Raw genomic sequence first — 14,490 nt, forward strand, 5'->3', positions numbered from 1 at the left:
GGATCCGTGCCTGGGGACAGGGCAGAAGAAGGGACAAGGGACAGGACAGGTACCCGCCCCTCATCCAGCTAAAAGCAGGAGTCAGCAGCACCCCCAACCCCAAAGGTCTTTGCCCCCTGTTACACTCACACAGCAGCTTCCCCCCATGTCCAACCACCCCCTCACAAGCTACTGAGGGTAATTAACTGTCTAATTAAAGATTAGAGCGCGGTTGTTGTTGGGTTTTCCCCACAGGGACTGTACCACAATCTGAGCGAGGATTATCCAAAGCTGCAGTGCTGGCTCCGGCCACGGGGTTTGGGTTTGGAAAGGGCATTCCAAGGTGCACAGGATGGGCAGGACACGCTGCCTCCCGTTCCTCGCCCTTGGTGCTGATCTTGGGAAAGCAGAGAGCAAAAGGAAGGAGAAAGGCAGGGAAAATTATTGTGTGGGTCCATGGGGATCCATCCTGCCCGCATCGTTCTGATGCCTTTTCCTGGTCTAAAAATCAAGAGTCATACACGGTTAGAAGGGGAAAAGGGATTTTACCTTGGTATTTATTTTAAGGATCCTTAGGTGCACACGTCCAGGTCATATGCATCGAGATGCACCCCGCCGAGCCTATCCTCTTCCCAACATCGGGTATATCATTATAGGTGTTACTAATTAGCAGGTCTATCAAAGATTCCCCAATGAGAGGCTCAAGTGAGCCCCCCTCCCCAAGGAGCCTTCCCTGGATGGTTCTATCTTGGTTTACAGAATGTGTTCTGGAGAGGACCTTGGGCTCTGGGGCACGCTGATCCCTGGCTACGAAGCTTCTAAAATGTTGAGTCTCTCAGCTTGACAAACAAGTCCAAGAATGTAGGCAAAAAGCACTGGGAATACAGAAGTTGTGAAAAGGTATAACAGGGGTATAAAAGAAAAGGCAAAAATCTTCATGGCATCAGTTCCCACCCATCGTTCCCATCCCCAGCTGCAGTGATGGTGCTGAGGCAGAACAGGTGGGCAAGGAGACACCACAGGGAGCAGCGATCAGGAATAACCTGTGAAATCAAATAATTTTTATTCCTTTTTTCTCCTTCCCCTTTCCTTCACCAGAAATTGTTGAAATATAATGTTTCCTGCAGGTTCCGACCGTTGGTGGGATCAGCGCTGGATAAATCCCCGGAGAAAAGTCAAGGGGGAAAAGGGGAAGCCCATCCTGGCACCAGCCACTCACCCCTGGCTCCTGGGGGTCCCCCAGTGCCCCCCATGTGCCCCCCAGCACCCCCCATGTGCTGCCCCAGCCCCTCTCCTCGCGCCCTCCCTGCACAGCCCCGGGCAGGGCTCAGCCAGGCTCTCGTCCCACGTTATTAAGTTTACCTTGCTCATAAACCCCACAAGATTATAAAAATGCAAAAAAAGGCCTTTTCTGTTCACCTCCCTCATCCTCTGCTTTGCACTTTCGATCAGATTCCAGCACAGCTGAGCAATTTCCCTGTTTCCAGCCCTTTTTTGCTGCTGGGCTCTCATGCCAGAGGGGGAATTCCGTGGTATCAGCCAGCCCTGAACCCCATGGAGGGGAACACACCCAACCCCCACTTTTCTCCCCTATTTTGGGGCAGATCACTGGATTTAGGTTCCTTCCCAGCCTCTAGAACCTCCTCAAAGCAACAGGCTGATATAAATGAATCATAGCAAGACTTCCTTCTTTTTTTATGTCTCTGCAGTTTGCCCTTGTTGTGGAAAAATCTATATTTTAACCCTAATTGTCTCCCGGTGGTAATGATTAAGGCATGGCTGGGTGATTTGCATTCCAAATGCCACAGGGCCCTTGGTCCAGCCCAGATGAATCCCAGGCTCAGTGTCCAAACCCCATTAAAAAAAAAAAAAAAGCCCATTAATGCACACTTGCTTTTGATAAGGTTTGTGGGAGCTTCTCGCTCCTCCAGCGGCCACCAGATCCTGTTCCCCCTCTGAGCATCAAAGAGGGGAAAGGTGGAGATTCCCAGAGATTTTTTTCCCACCACTGGAACAAAATAAAACATCCTGGAGCTGCTTTCCCATCTCCTCCTCACAGATTTGCCCTGCACGGGGAATTTGGGATAATTCCCCCATCCACGTTCTCCCCCAAAACTCACACACACACACCTGTGGTTAATAAAACCTCCCTCAAGAAAGGGAAAACCCAAAATAGAGTCATCCTTTAGGGAATTTCAAAGTTATATTTGGAATTAAACACAATAGACCCGAGATAATTACATAGCCAAAATACCTATATATAAAAATATTTCCTATGAAATCTGCATATTAAAAGAATTCCCACGAGAAATCACACAAAGCAGCAGAAATTGGAGAGTGGAAACAAGTTTGTAAATAATGAATATGTATTTAAAAAAGTGAAATATATTCAAGCTAGGAAGTAGAGGAGTTGCCAGGCTGGTAAATATCAGCCTATAAAGAGCAAATTGCAATGGAGCCGGAGTTTATTTAGTCTTATGTGAGGTTTTGTAAAGGCTCAGCCCAACCCACCCCACAGCTCCATAAACGGAGTTTTCCATTATTGTTTTGCAGATTAAAACACACAGGCTGCAAGTTGAGGAAGGACATTAACCTTCTTTTTTATTACTTTTTATAAAGTCATATAACCGGCTTTATTATGTTTTCAAATTTCAATGGAATGAGCACTTTTACTGGAATTTACACATTCCCCCTGCAGCAGGGGAAGCTTGGCAGGGTTGTTACAGGGGATGAAACCCCATCACCCAAAAATAAAAGAGTCAGAGCGAGAGCAGATCATATCTTTATTCATATTTGTCAAAAAAATCAGGAAAACAGCCCCACAAAAAGTTGGAAAACCAGCATGAACATACAGGAGAGCATGGCTGGAATAAATTAAAGAGCAATGCAAACCCTGCTAGGGATCGGCCTTTTGGAAAAGGAAACTAAAAATGATGTCTCATGACATCAAGAGCTGAAAAAACATCCCCACCTCAAATTCATTTTGGATCCACTTCCTTCCCAACAGGAATCTTGGAGTCCTGCTGGATCCTTGGGCATGTTGCCACCTCCCACGGGGGAGCAAACCCAGCTTGCACCAAAAGGACCCAGTCCCACCCCATTCCCAGGGAGAGACATCTCCATTCCACAACTCCTCAAACCTTGAGGTTTGCTGAAAACAAGAAGGGAAAGGGAATTCACACCTCTATTTTAAATTACATGAGTTTGGGGCTGGTTTATCCCCTCCTGCCTCCCCAACAACCCCTCCTGAGCCACACTCTGCCCAAAAAAACACTTCCAAAAGCCCTTTCCTTGCCAAACATGAGCCCGAACCCCACAGATCTGAGCAGAACCACTGCAGAACAAGAAGCAGGATCCCCTCAGGCACAGCCGTACCTGGGAGCATCCACCTGAGCGTGCCTAATAAAGCTGAGGAGGAATTTCCCTCCCTGTTCCCATCAAAGCTGATTAGTGAGAGCCACTAATGAACTCTGCCAGCAGCTGGATGGCACCTCTGCCTTTTGCTGCAGTGGGGATGTCGGTGATTCAGGCGCACCCAAATCCCAGTTGGGGATAGGACATTAAAAAAGCACAGCTTCACCCCAAAAGCTGGAGGAGAGCAGGGTGCAGGATTTGGGGGTTTGGCCCCCACTGCTGGCTCACCACACCTCCCACGTTTTGAAGTCTGCCCAAACCCCAATCCCATTTTGGTTCACCCCGAAATACAGAGCCTTAGGGGCCACAGAAAGTAAAGGAATGTGGTCTGGGGTATCGCCAGAGTGCAGGGGTTTCATAAAGGGACAGAGAAGCAGGAGGTGAAGAACACAGGAACCATCAGCCCTGAGTGATCCCAGTGCAGCCTCTGCTCTCAGATGCAAGGATTTGGGGAGCATGGTAAGAGCAGAGACATCACCACATCTCCCAGGGGGATTTGGGGTGGGGAGCTGATGTCTAAAGCTGCCCTATGACCCCAGGGCTTTGAAACCACCCAGTACTTGGTTTAACCAAAGCAAGGAGGTCTGAGCATCCAGAGCTCTGAAACAGGGAGGGGTCGAGGTGGGAATAAGGTTTCATGGGGCCAGCGCATATTTACTGATTGTATTTTAAATAAAATATTACAATTAGCATAGAAATGAACTTCAGTCCTATATAGGAATGGATCATAGAACCAGAGAATGGCCTGGGTTGGAAGGGAACGTAAAGATACCTTGTTCCACTCCCTGCCATGGGCAGGGACGCCTTCCACTGTCCCAGGGTGCTCCAAGCCCCGATCAGCCTGGCCTTGGACACTTCCAGGGATCCAGGGGCAGCCACAGCTTCTCTGGGAACCTGTGCCAGGGCCTCTCCAGCCTCCCAGGGAACAATTCCTTCCCCATATCTGATCTAATTCTACTCTGTCAGTTCGAAACCACTCCCCCTTGTCCTGTCACTCCAGGCTCTTGTAGAACATCTCTCCCCATCTTTCTCGTTGGCTCCTTCAGGTACTGGGAGACTGAAATTAGGTTACCCCTCAGCTTCCCTTCTCCAGGCTGAACAATCCCAGCTCTCCCAGCCTTTCCTCCCAGCAGAGCTGCTCCATCCCTCTGATCATCCTGCTGCCTCCTCTGGGCTGGCTCCAGCAGCTCCACATCCTTCCTGAGCTGGATGAACCTCTCTGCTCTCCGAGGCCACAGAGAGAGGCTGGGTTCTCCTGCCTCAGAACCGACAGCTCTGGTAGGAGCAGCAACACAAACGTGGGCACATCTGGAAGGGAAACATCCCCAGAAGAAGCAGGAGGCTGAGCCCAGGCGTGGGGAACAGCCCGTCCTGGCGGGCACTGCCGCTGCTCCGCGCTGCCGTCGGCGAACGTGAGGGCAGATCTGATATCCATAAATCAACATATTCCTCATTCCCAGGCATTGCAGCCTGACAGCTGTTACATGAGCACATTGTTAGGAGCTGTCAGGCGCTGATACATCGTGCCTTTTACAACATATGTTGACTTTTATCTAATGTTGTTCCATAATTAGCCCCAGGGAGCGGGAATCTGGGCAGCCGGCTGGCTCTGTGATCCCGACTAACCTTTCCTGCCGGGGGGAAAAGGGCACAGCCGGGAGGGCTGCAAGCTGGGGGTGCTCCCATGGATGCAGGAGAGGGCAGGTGGAGAGTGGATGTGAGCGGTACCTGCAGCCCAGCACCTGAGGGTGGAGCAGGTCCCGTTCCCTTCCAGGGTCCCGGAGCGTTTTGGAGCCATCTAAGAGAGAAAATGAAGCCCCAAGGGATTTGGGAGCTTTGCTCCTGGACGGAGCCTTGAATTCCAAGCTCTAACCAGGGTCATGGTCCTGGGGGTCTGGGATGAGGAGGGGACCAAGGGGTTCTTCTCTCATGCATGGATGGAGAGGGAAGACAAGGATGATTTAGTGGCTGGGATGGGAGATAAATGAAGGAGCAGATGGTGGAGTTAATGAGTGGAAAGGGTAGATGGATGGACAAAGAGACAATGGAGACAACGTGGTAATGGATGGTTGCACTGCCACCCAGATGAGGACGAATGCTCTGACACGTCCTCCCAGCCTGGCTCCTGTCTAGGACCTGTGGTGATGCCCACTGAGGACAGCTCTTGGTCACTGTCCCTCTCACCATCCCATGGTCCAGGTCACCCTTCAGGAGCACCTTTGCTCTCACCAAAAATGATTCCCCTCACTCTTTGAAGTATTCTCAGGCTCCTGCTCCACCAAAACAAGCATCAGAGTACCCAGAACATGTTGGTCTCTATGAAACAGCTCCCAGTGCGGAGAAACCCCACAGGAATGATGCCTGTAGGGAGGGGACAGTGTCCCACTGCAGCCCCCCAGCTGCCTCCGCTGTTTTCCCCTCCTCGCTGCAGCTGCTCGAGCTTGAAAAAACAGGAGAGGAAAAATAAATCAATAAGACACGAAGATAAATATGCTTTCCATGTTGCAGCCGATTCCTCTGGACGTGCCGAGGTGGCTGCATAATTCATAAACTCACCCCTAATATGCAAATGGGGCAGCTCCCGCCAGGCTGGCCCAGAGGGACCCAAACCTCCCCACACTGGCAGACAACCCCCACCTTGTGTGCAGTTTTGGGGGGCAGAGCTGTGTGTTCAGGGTCAGCACCAGTGTGATCCATCTCTTCCTGCAGCTCACATCGTTCTGGGGTGAAGAAATATTCCCTCCCCCTGTTTGCATTCAGCCTGTCCCTGCTCCGACCCCTGGTGTCACCCCACGAGGCTCCCTGGGGGTTTGGGGATTCCAAAGATGCTTCACTCCCTGACATGGTTCAAGGATAACATCCAGCACAGAGTTCATTCCCCCACAGGCTGCCCTGGCTGCAGAAATCCTCCTTTTGGGGTCTGGAACACTCACAGACCCCACCCCAGGGTGATCCTGGGGAAGCCCCAGGTCTGGGAAAGGCTGGAGAACGAGCCACAGCTCATCCTGCAAGTGCCCACGAGAATTCTCTCTCGGGGAGTAAATTCCTGCCCAGCCCTGGCCAAGCACAGACCCCTCCCGCTCTGCATCCACCCATTTCCAGCTTCAAGGCAGCACTTCCTCTCTCCTCACAAAAGCCACGTCTCTGAGAGTAAACCCCAGCCAGAATCCGAGAAACTTCTCCAAAGTGAAGGATAAAACCCTCTGCACGTGTCTAATGCTGCATCAGCCGACTCACTCGTGGCTGGGCATCTTCTTTGGAGGGGCAGAGCTGCACAGCCCCTCTCACTGCACGGTTACTATTATTTTGCTGGAGAAATCCTCTTTTCCCATATTTTTACTCTGTCCCACTCACTCTGGATCCATGGGGGGATGCTCCAGCCAAAGATCTCCACGGGTGCTGCATGTTCATGGAACCAGGGGGATTTGTGACACCACAACAGGGATGAGACATTCCCCCGTCCCAAAAAACCTACCTCCCGCTCCTAAACCCCCTGAATGGGTTTGATCTGAGGATCGAGGTTTTAAAAAGGAAAATTCCACAGGCATTTCCTTCCCATCCTTTAGACAAACACAACAGTGAAGGAAAGCACCGGGCTAAGACCTTGATGCAGCAGAAGGGCAAGAAAACCTGCGTGCTTTTATGAGGGATTAGGGCCAACTAAGTTGTGTCTTAAGCTACTAAAGGTTTATAAAAGCCCTGAAGAATAGGCTGCACTCCTCAGAAAAACCTCCCAGGGCTCCACTAAAAAAGTCAATTTAAAGTTAGAGTGCAGCCTGCTTCGGTGCAGAGCTGTGCTCTGCAAACAAGCCTGGTCTTCCCAGAGAGGGGAGTTTGGGGGGGGAAAACGGGGATTTGGGTCCTCTGCATGGGTAGCACAGAGCTGAGGGGCAGCTGGGAATAAACACTGTTCATCATTATGGGTGGGAATGATGGATGTCACACTCGACACCAACTTCCCAGACAGAAAAGCAGTTTACTGGGGATTTTAGCACTGCAGCATCATCAGGGACTCGTTTCAGGCAGCACAAGGAAGACCAGGACCTGACCTAGGGGTCAGCAGCAGGAAATGCTGCGGACGGTCCCCACCTTGCTCAGCTCCCAGCTGAGATTCTCCCCCTTCAGGGGCTGCCCTCAGCCTTCCCTGGCTCCTGCTCTCCCTGGCTCTGTGCCCCTTCCTGCTCCATCCCGACAGCAGAGCTCACCAGGAGTGGCTGCTTTTCCCAGATAAATGGCTTAATTAGCTTCCTATTGACTCAGGTGAGCACATTCCTCCGGCAGGGCTGGGAGCAGATCCTGCATCCCAGCAGCACCACTGCTGGCTGCAGGGATGGAAAGATCTGTGCCCCATGGAATCACAGCTGAGAAAGGCAGATCCAGCCCCAGGAGGGGATCCTGGTCCCTCCATGAGCATCCACGCGAGCATTCCTGGAGCAAATTCCATCCTGTGCTCCCTGGGAGAAGAGGAACACACAAAGGGTGACACTGTGGCAGAAGGAGAAATCCAATAAATAAAATTATTTCTTTATTTTTGGGGTGGGGGGGAATAAAATAAAATGTAATAATAATAATAGTAATAATAATAATAATAATGATGATGATGATGATGCACCTGCTGGACAGCAAGTCTGGAAATCCAAGCACGAACACCAAAGATGTCTGCAAGACACAGGGAAAAATTTTAATTTTGGAAACTGGCGAAAGATTTGAGATAGCTGGAGAACAATCAGCGCTTCCCTTCGTGCCTGGAGGGACTGACAAACTTTGCATAAACAATTTTCTTTCCCTCTGATGTGGAAAAGCTGCCATGGAGCAGTGGGAGAGGCCAGCGCTGGCCCCCACTGACTTGGGGAAAGCCAAGCCCGGGAGGATTCCTTGAAAAATGACATTAATGGCCCAGAGCTGCGGGATGGGGGGGAACACTATGGGAGAGGGACATGCAGCATCTCTGATTTCTGATCCAGGGGTCCCACGCTGCTTCCTAATCATGAACCCTCAACCTGGCCACCCTGACCTAGTAGGAACAGATATCTCCCTACCAGGTTAATTGCCATCCATGGAAAACAGGGGTGGGGGGGTTGGAAATAATCCCCTTTCCCTGGCAAACTCCCCCAGACTGCAGCATCCCGAGACGTGCACCAGCACTGGAATATTAATGTGGGGGAGGCTGCTGTCCAGCCCAGCCAGGCACCAGCTCCAGCACGGGAGAGAGATACCAGGAGCTCAATTTGTGTTTGCCTGAGCCAAGGAGAAAATCTAATTAAACATGGCGTGGGGGCTTGGAGGAGCTGGGGATGGGGCAGGAATATAAAGCGCGGCCGCTTCCCGCAGATCAGAGGGCAATATTAATAAACCCACGGAGGGGACTGTGGGATCAGCTGGTAATATTGATAAATGTAAAGCAAAGACAAAGCAGCCTGGGAATATTGGATGGTAAAGCTGATAAAGAGACAGGCAGGGATGCAGGCAGCCCTGCCATCCTGCCAGAGCAAGCAGCGCAGCTGCCCCGTGGGATGGCACGGAGCATCCCAACCGCCCCACAGCTGGGCATGGGGGAATTCTGGCCTCACGGGCTGCTACCCTACCCATTGCTGTGCCCCAAATCTGCAGCCCCAGAGCAGCACAGCTGCCCTGCACACCCCAGAGCCAGGCCATGGCGGAGAGGAGCTGTGGAGACACAGGCACAGCATCTGGGCTTCAGCTGGGAGCTGGGGACACAGCAGTGGCCAGGGGATGTGTGGGAGAGCACAGCGGTGCGATGTGGGGGCACAGAGCACTGGAGGAGCTCCCTGCTTGCTCCATCAGCCGCAGGGATTCGCGTGGACGCAGCAGGGATGGGGCTGAAGGCGGAGCAGAGCTCTTTACCCTCCCCGTTACCTGCAGCCTTTCGTCTGGAGCATGAGGGGGAAGTTTCTTTCCCTCCACCCTCGCCAGAGTGACCTTGAGTGTCCCTGAAGCCTCTCGTGCAGGGATTGTGCTCCCCCAGCCGTGCACCCACCGCTCCCCCCTCCCCTGCCAGTGGCACATCGAGCCAGGGGATCAAAAAGAGCCACTGAGTGCATTTTAAATAAAAGATCGCATCTTTCAGAGCTATTGGAGTGATGATTTAAACATGAAGTCAAAGCCAGTAATGGTGTTGTCAGAGCCGTGGCGGTAAATCCAATCAATAATTCACTGATAGCAGAAACTGTGCCTCTAGCCAGACCCACCTGTGGAGGGCACGGAACCTCCCCCGGAGCACAAGGGGCATCCCCTCGCCTCCCTGCCACCTCCTGCCACCGCCACCCGCCCTGGCAGCAGAGGTTTGGCCCCCAGAGGGGCTGGGAAGGAGCCAGGAGCCAGATCCAGGGTTCCACAGGAGGGGAATGCTGCCTGGCTCCGGGAGGTGAAATAAATTTGTTACCTGAGCGTTCAAAATGCTGGGAACACCTCGGCTCGGTGATCGCAGCTCGAGTCTTTTTCTCAGCTCCTGCACCCTTGGAGAGTGTCCAAACCACCCTCAGGAAGTGTCAGCTGTCCTTGTGAGGCTTAAATCACTTCCAGGTGACCGTGCCCCGGGCCAGCAGCACAGCTGGGCTGCCCACCTGCACTGGGAGGACTGGGGATACTGGGGCTCACAGCTGCCGCGCACACCAGTGCCATCCTCCCCCAGCCCAGGGAGCTCCCCTGTGACCCACACACCCCTGGGTGAGCTCCAGCAGCGTCATTCAAGGGCACAATCCCCAGTCACAGCTCAGCCACCCTGTACCTGCCCCTCACTCCCTCCGAAGCAGCGTGGAGCAGTTCTCCTGTAGATCCAGCTGGGAGGATTTCTCCTCCTTTCCCGCAGGGTTTCACCAAGCCTGGAACAAAGCTGGAGGGCAGCACCTGAACAGCTCCCCAGCATCTCCCACGGCAGGACGGTCTCCGCTCCCTGCAGTGACAGAGCAGCGGTGAGCAGGGTCCGTGTGCGAATAGCCAGGGGCCGCCCCCAGCCCCCAGTTTTGGGGAGCAGCTGGTGAGGGATGTGAAAATCGCCTTTCTCTGCATCCCTGCTCCCTCCGGGGGAGGGGTTTAACTGGAGCTGGCACCCAAAGGATGCCGGAGTGCCCTGAGCTGCATCCCTGCTCACTGAGGGGCTTCAGCTGGGAGCTGGGCTTTAACCCTGGAGCCGACCCCAAGCATGCTGCACGGCCCTGAGCCACATCCCCAACGCGCGGAGGGCTGTGGGGACAGCACATCTCCCAGCCCCCAAAAACCAACCTGCAGGGAGGCTGTGGGGGAACTCCGTGGGGACCCCAGAGCCGGGGGACAGTTTAAGGAAAAGCAGGACGGACAGACAGACAGACAGGAGCAGCCGCTCCATCCCGGCCCCGGCGGGGGGGATACACGGAGGACAGCGATGCTGGAGGTGGTCGAGGCAGCCTCTTCTCCCTCCAAGCTCCTCGCCAGCGCCGGGAGCTGCCGAGCCGGCACTGCCATCTCGTGGCACGGCCACCAGCGAGGCTGGCGACAGCGTGGCACCGCTCACCGCACAGCCCCGGCCGCGCTCAAAAAAAAGGTGGGAAAAACTCCAAAGGCAGCAGGTGAAGGGGAGAGGAGCGCGGGTAAGCCCGGCCGGAGGCGGGGGGATGAGAAAGGGAAGCTGTGGGAGGGGACAGCAAAGGAGCCGGCTCACTCACTGCCCAGCATCACCCTGTCAGATGCGGTTGGGGCTCTCTCTCCCCTCCTACTCCGTGCCCAAAAACAGGACCTGGGCATCAGTGTCCATCCCGGGACCCACGTCAGCCTGCGGCACCGGCTGGGACATGCTGCAAATCCCAGGGGACAACAGAACTTGGGATGCCTAGAGCAAAGAACAACCGGGCAGCCCATCCCCTTCCCACAGCCCCTCCAACCAAATCAATGACAGCAACCGAGCCTTTTTATAGATATATATTTTTTTTTTAGCAAATGTTTATTTATATCAAAATACAAAACATTTCTGAAGCAGGGTAATGTTACATGAGGAGCAAGTTAATCGATTCCAAAACCCATCATTCTCCTACAGCATGGCTAGTTGTACGTAACATTGCAACACTGCCAGAATTTCTTATAGTGGGTACATTAAAATAAGAAAACTCAACTCAAGAAGTCAATCTATGAACATGCAATGTTACCGGCGATAAATTAAGTACTCAGCAGGCCTTAAAATCCCAACAGGCAGAGACCGAGGGACCAGCTACTCCCAGTAAGGCAGGGCTTCAAACTCTCATTTCTTCCAATTTTTGTTGGCTTATTAGCATTTACTCATTAACTGACAACAGTCCAAGAGCCAAAAGGACCCAACTTTCTTGGCAGAGTGGGATTATTGCTTAGAGCTATCAAAGCAGCCCCAGCTCCCAGCCGGCCCCAGGGGAAGGGCTGGGAGAGGGCTCGCAGGGCAAGAGCCAGGGGTCTGCCTTGGCTAAGCACTGCGGAGGTCGGGCTGAGCTGGAAGATGTGGAACCCCCCCGAGGAGGGGCTCGGTGGGTCATTATCCCCTCGGAGCCGCAGCGGGGATGCCGGGAGCAGCGGGCAGCGCTCCCTGCAAGGTCTCGGATCCCTGCCCAGGGCAGGATAGCACCCAGTCGGAAGGAGAGTTTGGGGTGAGGGACCCTCACGTGTGCCCCTCATCGCACGCCTAGGGAGTGATGCTGAAATTTGGCTTTCCCTCCCCGCGGGCCAGAGCGGCTCCGGGCCCATCCCGGGGGATTCCGGGGATGCCGATGGCGAGTGTGGCCACCGGTCCCTCCTGCTGGCATTTCCTGGCCTTGGCGGAGGCCGAGAGCAACAATACAGATACAGAGAGATTATAGAGAGCGCGGAATAAGTTTCGTATAAGGCTTTGGTACAGCACCATCATGTCAGATTTATTTGTAAATCGTTTACAGAAAAAAAAAGCTTACTGAAAAAATAGTGTTTTGTTACTCTTTTTTTTTTTTTATTCTTTTTTTTTTAATTATTATTATTATTTTCTTCTGAGGAACATACCTGAAAGTTCAAAAATTAACCCTCTAGTTGCCGTCTGGGCTCCCATCAAACGCTCGTTTTGCTGTGTGCAGTTCCAAAAGGAAGCGACTCGATCCCAAATCCCACTAAGTTGTGATGCAGCCCGCCCGGCTCGCAGCAGCCACCAGTCACTAAAATCAACACCACAGAAACCTGGCAGCTGATCGCTACTCACTGTTTAGTAAAAATTAAAAAAGAATTTAAAAACAAAACCAACCAAAAGCCTAACAAAACTTCCAAAAAAAAGAAAAAAAAAAAAGAAAAAAGGAAAAAAAGTCACGACAACGAACGTTATGGAACCAGCGGCACTAAAGTTTCTTTTATTGTTATTGTTATTTTAAAAAAGCCAGTTCCACTGGTTACCATTGAAACAGCACCAAAGAGCACCCTAACGTGTGTTATACATCATAATACTCGACATTCAAGAGATGGAAACGAGGTTGGATGGTCTAGTCTTTATATCCAGAGGCAAGAAATTCTTCTTAAAAAGAGGAAAAAGTTGTCCCACGCAACCAGAGAACGCGTTGGGTCCGGAAGAAAATCCTGCCTTAGGGGAAAACACTACGGGGTTAGGAGGGGATTAAATCAAGAGCTACCTATGGAGGTCTACGAGGGTTCAGGGAGTCTACAAACCTATTAAAAGGGAATTAAAAAGTCTGGGCTCCCCCGGAGAGCCAGGGATGCTCCCGTGGGAGAGCTGGAGATGCTCCCGGGGGGATCCAGGGCTGCTCCCCGAGGAGCTGGTGTGCAGGTGTGATCCCCAAATGCCCAAAGGATGAACCTTACAGCAACGTGGGCATTTCCAGGATTTCCAAAGGGCTTTCCTACATGGGAAATGCCGAGGGGCCAGAGCCTGCACAGCTGTGTGGAAGGTCCTGCACCCCCTGGGGCCACAGGAGCATCCCCTGGCTGCTCTCTGGCAGCCCCAGAGAAGGAAATAAAGGGAAGTTTGGCCTTAAAGTGCATCTGGAAGGGCAGGGAGTGAGTGCCAGCATCTCCCACCGAGCCAGAACCTCCCCGAGCAGAGACAGGCACTTCCCACAGCTGCCAGCCGAGCGGGAAGAGCCTGGGAGGGGGCAGAAGCAAACCCCCTGGAAAGCAAGCTCCGGGCAGGTGCGCGCGGATGGAGGCAGCGGGGATGGAGTCCAACAAAACCAAACCAAAGAAACCACGGGAAGCGGGACGATGCTGTCAGAGCCGCGGCCCCTGGGCCCGCCGGAGCGCGGGGAGGGAGCAGCCCCTGATGTGTCTGTTTGGCATCCAGAGGGTTAACGGTACTGTGGGAAGTGTGCTTTGTAAACATTTCTGGCTTTCCTTTGCCTGTTTTTTTTCTGTAAGTGATTCCAGGGGAGATGGGGAAAGGAGAAAGCTGCCCGCCCCCCTGCCCACCCCCAGCAATACCCCAAAGCCCCACCGGGAGGGGGGCGAGGCAGCCCCCCAGCCCGGACACCGAGCGGTGAGAAACCTCATCCCTTCTCTTTCTCCTGACATCCTTTTTTTTGTTTGTTTGTTTTTAACATATAAAATACTCACTTATGTATTTACCGCTAATAAATGCAAGTTAGTCCCACCAAACATGCTTTGCTTCGATATCAAGAATTGGTGCTGAACAAATCTCGGCTGGATATTAGAAACATCCCCCCTCCCAGCCCCCCCCCGACCCGACGAAGAAGAAGAGAGAAATACCATGGAAAATACAGGTGACACCTACGGAGGACGCGGGGCCGCTGCGAGGGGCCAGCTCCCGGGACTACATTCGTGCCTCAGCCCGTGGGGACACGGCCTGACCACAGTGAGGGATCTCTGCCTGCCTCTGGAGGGGTGGAAGCACTCGGCAGCTGTGCCACCATCCTCTCGGGGACATGTGAGCCCAAAAAACAGCATCTGGATCCCCTCAGAGCCCAGGATTGTGGGACACAGCCCGAGGGGAGCAAAGCCCAAAGACAATCCCCAAATCCTGCCCCGGCGAAGGCAGAGGGATGGTTTGCAGCTCCCTGGCATTGCTCAGTCCCAAAGTGGCTCCTCATCCCCCCACAGCCCACGGGGAAGGGGGCAGGGATCCGGCAGGTCCGTAGTGCCCTGCAGGAA

Source organism: Coloeus monedula (genome assembly GCF_965178545.1).
Source record: "Coloeus monedula genome assembly, chromosome: 25".
NCBI classification, from domain to species: Eukaryota; Metazoa; Chordata; class Aves; order Passeriformes; family Corvidae; genus Coloeus; species Coloeus monedula.